General features: G+C 43.4%; 1 pseudogene; it reads left to right on the forward strand.

The window, feature by feature from the left end:
• Positions 1 to 1,287: 1,287 nt before the first annotated feature.
• LOC143851981 (L-type lectin-domain containing receptor kinase S.4 pseudogene) lies at positions 1,288 to 3,325 on the forward strand (annotated as a pseudogene).
• The last annotated feature ends 2,095 nt before the right edge of the window (positions 3,326 to 5,420 follow it).

Below are 5,420 nucleotides of genomic sequence, written 5' to 3' on the forward strand. Positions count from 1 at the left end.
TCTAACGAAATATCCAGTAATCAAAATGGGTACTATCTCTCAAGTTTTCACCCAAAACTTGAGGTAATAGAATAAATTAGAGGGATACAAGGGTTACCTCTTTGGAAAAGACAAATCCCACTTTGTCACCACAAATACTCACTCCGATCTTCAAATCAGAGAAATCAAATCCTCGCGGAGTCTCCATGGCCCACTTCGCTTTCTTTTATTTAATGAGAAGCATTCTTCCATTGTACGAGAATAAACAGATTATTTATTTATTTAAATAGACCTACTGGTCTTCTTTGGAGTCTAAATTAAGAGAAGTGGGGGCTGTTGCTACATTCTCATCATCGTAAATGCCTGTGAAAATTCCACAAACCTCCTCTCTTTCGATACATTAAATTAGGCACATTCCATCGTTTCATCTTGACTAACTTGTTTTGATGTTTTCTTTAGTATAAAGTGCTGAGACTGTTGTCATTGAAATGCTTTTGGTTTCTATCTTTTATTTATTGAGATGCATGTTTCTATTATACGAACAGATTATTTTTATATTTAAACAGACCTCTCCTGGTCTTCTTTAAAGTCTAAAGAGAAGGGGGCTGTTGTTACCTTCACTTCGCTGTAAATGCCTGTGAAAATTACACGGCCTTCTCTCTCTTTTCACACATAAATTAGGCACATTCCATTACCTGGAGGTGATCTTTGGAGTCTTCTTTATTTAAAGACTCCTGGTCTTCTCTTATTTAATTAAAAGCTTGCTTTATTGTTCCAGATTAAAAAAATTATTTATTTATTTGAATGCACCTGGTGGTCTTCTTTGGAGTCTTCTTTATTTAAATACGCCTGGTGGACTTCTTTGAAGTCTAAAAGAAGTTGGGCTGTAGTTACGTTCTCATAGGGTGGCAACTTAATTGGGTCAGGTTTGGGTTGAGGCCAACCCGACCCGAGGAACCATTTACTCAACTTGAGCCCGAACCTGAACCGAACTCAACCCGAACCCGACCCGAACTCAACCCAACCTGACCTGACCATTTTTCGGGTTGAACCCAATGGGTTTGGGTTGAACCCAACCCGAGTTGCACCCCTCATTCTCATCGCTGTCAATGCGTGTGAAATTACGCAGACGCACTCCTCCACCGTCCACCGACGTGCGAAAATCTCTCTCTCTCTCTCTCTCTACCGACGCATTAGTCTACATTTTTTGTTGGCTATGGAAGTTGTATAGAAATATCGTGAAAACATGCTCTATATTGGTTCCCTTTTCTCCTACAAACCGTAACAAAACCCTCAATCTACTCTCCAATGGCAAGAACTCTAGGACTTTTATGGGTTTTTGTCATTGTCTCAACCCCAGCTTTCTCCCAACTCAACGAGTTTTTCTACAGCGGATTCAGCGATGTGGGTACCAACATAAGCTTAAACGGATTTGCTGAGATCCTGAAAAATGGTATTTTACAGCTGACAAACCATACGAGCCGATTGATCGGCCATGCTTTCTACCCTTCTCCCCTACAATTCAAGAACACGTCCGATGGAAATGCCTTCTCTTTCTCCACGGCTTTTGCTTTTGCGATCGTCTCCGAAGACCTCAACATCGGCGGTCATGGCCTTGTCTTCACCATCTCCCCCACAAAAGAGCTCAAAGGCGCCCTTCCCAGTCGGTACCTCGGCCTACTCAATTGCACCAACAATGGTAACTTGTCAAACCACATCTTCGCTGTGGAATTCGACACCGTCCAAGACAAGGAATTCGATGACATTGATGACAACCATGTTGGTATAGATATCAACAGTTTGCAGTCTAACAAATCTGTTAGCTCCTTTTATTTCGTTGGTTCGAGCAAGAACGACCTTAATCTCAAGAGCGGAAAGACGATTCAAGCATGGATTGACTACGATGGTGCGAGAAAGCACCTCAGTGTAATGATTTCGCCCTTCTCTTTGAAGCCCGAGCTACCCATTATATCAGTTGATTTAGATCTTTCCCCGATTATACATGATTCCATGTATGTGGGCTTCTCAGCTTCCACAGGCCGAGATGATACAAGCTCCCATTACCTATTGGGATGGAGTTTTAAGATGAACGGAGTAACTCGCTCTCTCAAACTCTTTTCCCTCCCTTCTCTCCCAAAACCCAGAAAGAAAAACAAAACTGCAATTATCATAGGAATTCCATTTTCAGCTGCTTTTATCATGGCAACAGCCATTTATATGTTTAAAAAGATCCAAAACTTCGAGACGATCGAGCCGTGGGAGCTCGAATACGGTCCCCACCGCTTCTCTTACCGAGAACTGAGGCAAGCCACAAAGGACTTTCGAGATAAAGAGCTCCTCGGATTCGGTGGTTTCGGACGGGTTTACAAAGGAACCCTCCCGAATTCGAAAACACTAGTTGCTGTCAAGCGCGTTTCCCATGAATCAAAACAAGGTTTAAGAGAATTCGTGGCGGAGATAGCAAGTATAGGCCGACTCCGTCACCGGAATCTTGTCCAATTACAAGGGTGGTGTCGACGAGGAGGCAATCTCCTCCTTGTGTATGATTTCATGTATAATGGAAGCTTAGATAAGTTCCTCTTCGACAAACCCAAATCGATTCTGAATTGGGAACAAAGATTTAATATTATCAAAGGGGTTGCATCGGGGCTATTATATTTGCACGAGGGATGGGAGCAGATTGTCATCCACCGCGACATAAAAGCTGGCAATGTGTTGCTAGATGAAGATTTGAATGGACGTCTGGGAGATTTTGGTATGGCTAGATTATACGAGCATGGAGCAAACCCGAACACTACCCAAATGGTGGGGACTCTGGGTTATATGGCTCCCGAGCTAACACGTACCGGTAAGGCCACGACGAGCTCGGATGTGTTTGCTTTTGGGGCTTTGCTGCTGGAGGTGACATGCGGTAGGAGGCCGATTGACCAGAAGGCGATGCCGGAGGAGATGGTATTGGTAGACTGGGTGTCGGATCGATGGAGTGAGGGGAGGCTTTTGGAGGTGGTGGATAAAAGGATCAAGGGGAATTTTGTGGGTGAGGAGGTGGACATGGTGTTGAAGTTGGGGTTGATGTGTTCGCATCCAGCACCAAGCGAGCGGCCTAGCATGACGGATGTGATGTGGTATCTGGACGGGAATGCGCAGGTGCCGGAGGTGTCAAAATATCCGCCGGAGGATTATGAAGGGACTAGTCGCGCATTTGATGATTTTGTTAATTCATATCATTTGTCGTCGGAGAAGTTTGAGACATGTTCGAATGAGTTGTCCCCATCGGTTGATTCGCATTTGACCACTAGTGCTAGTAGCTCGAGGGAGAACGACTTGTCATGAGAAAGAGAGAGAGGGAGAGAGAGAGATTTATCACTTTATATCTTTGTTTTATTTTGTTGATGTATACATTCATGGGTAAGCTAGGGTGAGGCGGACCCCTACCCATATATTAAATAAAGAAAGATGATACAATAGCAGGAACAAGACCACTGCCCAATCCTTAGAACAATATCTAAGGAAGTGACTGAAAAAAATTTCATATACAGTGCCTAATCGATTTGGTGACATGCCTATGTAGTGTGACTAAACTCTTTACATACAGTGGATAATGTAGGTCTCCTGTCATATTCAATTGTTTGTCTTGTGGACCCTCGAGGAGTGGCTATATCGATGAAATCAGGGAGATTAGCTCTAGCCTCTATTTCAACACAAATTCGGGCATAACATAATCTGCTTGCTTCTGTGGTCTCTTGTCAATATAGAGTGGTTTTCCAACTCCACCAGTAGTTTGACTTAAAGCAGATGCTGTCCAATAGTCCAAGGAGAGGCTTGGAAGCCGAATTGAGATGGGAATGGAGGTGAGACAGAGCTTTTCCAGGGGCATGCTAGGGTACCATTTACGGAGGATGAGTGTTTGTCCTCCACTGTTGAGATCTGCCTCCAGCGCTCGAATGCAGTCATCAAGGCTTGTAAATTTGAATAGAAAGAAACTAATTGACAAAGTATTGAGTTGTAACCCCCTTTCAACTTACACTTCTTGGAGAGATGGTCTTTCAGTGCAATGGAGTAGTGCCTCCTTCCGAGAAAATAGCCAACCAAGCAGTTGGCCCATTTCTTCTCCGCCTCTTGGATCTCCTCAGCTAATTTGATTTCTATGTTGCCTTCTTCATCTCTAATGGGAGGGATGTAGTTCAGTTGCGAAGAGTCTTGGCTTTGTTAATTTGCAAAGAGGGCGTTATAGGAGAGGTTCTTGGTCTGTGTTCAGTGGGTTTAGCAATGACTAGAGCTCCCTGATCGTTTTTTGTTAGTGTTTTCTAGGTTGCAGGCTTGTTGGTACAGCTCAACAGGTTAATGGTCAAGTCTTTTCCTTGACTTTCTAAAACTGTTATAGTCTACTGGTTGTCGCCCTTCCACATTTCTATATTTTCCTTTGCCGTGATTGGAGCTTTTGGCGTATTACTAATTTGTGACTCATTCTTCAAGGGGTCATTAATCTTTTCTAATTTCAGTATCTTCAACCTCAGAAAATTTTCCTCAATGGTCATGGTGGTTTGAAGCTCCTGGTTCGTCTTGGAAGATTACTGCACTGAAACGTGGTTTTTAGGCGCTAGTGGTGGTTTTCCAATGGAGTTGTATGCTAGCTCATCTTCTTCGACATCGCGCTGAAGAAGAGCTTTTGACTTGTGCCTGGCTCCTTTATACTTCTTTTGTCTTGGTCCTTGATGAACTGTTTACTATTTCGTTCAAGGGAGTGGGAGTGGTATTAAGCTCATCCTCAATCCTCTTCAACAAATCCATTTTTCGTACAATGACATTTTTGGTAGGGATGTCAGTAGTTCATCTAATTTTCCCACTTTGGCTGTATCCTTCAAATCTTTCACCCATTCACTTATCATAGGGGAGTTTGTAGAGCTCGGCTTGTGGCTAATGAGTTGAGCTACAGATAGTGATGGGGGGAGGGTGGCTCCGGGGGTTTACTATCGTCTTCCTCCATGAACTCTCTGAAGGAAATGGCAGGAAAAAAGAGGAAACTTACCTCTTCTTCTTTGTTATCTCAATCTTGAAGGAGAACAGGTTGCAAAGGAGGCCTCCAGACATGCCAAAACCGTCAACCCAAACCTACTAGATTTAGATGCGAGACCCCTAAACCGACCACTAATTCCACTGCCAAAGAAGAAAGACCATCCAGAACGCAAAATCCTAAAATCTCCACCATCTTTCCTTTTGTAGCCAAAATGACTCTTCTCTCTACCAATGTTTTAGAAAAAAAACCCTAGATTTGTTCTCCTTTCGCTTGAAAGCAGCAAAAAAATATGATAACCTTAGAAAGTGGGGAAAAGGAGAAGAGAGAAGAATGCTTACGATCTCGGCCGCCACGAACGCCTTCTCTCGACGGATAATACATCTCGCCGTGAAATAGAGGCTTTTTCGCCATTTCTTCCCCACTA

The sequence above is a fragment of the Tasmannia lanceolata genome, unplaced genomic scaffold, assembly GCF_043159265.1.
Source record: "Tasmannia lanceolata isolate RefF3 unplaced genomic scaffold, GAP_Taslan_0.1 ptg000018l, whole genome shotgun sequence".
In the NCBI taxonomy this organism is placed as follows: Eukaryota; Viridiplantae; Streptophyta; class Magnoliopsida; order Canellales; family Winteraceae; genus Tasmannia; species Tasmannia lanceolata.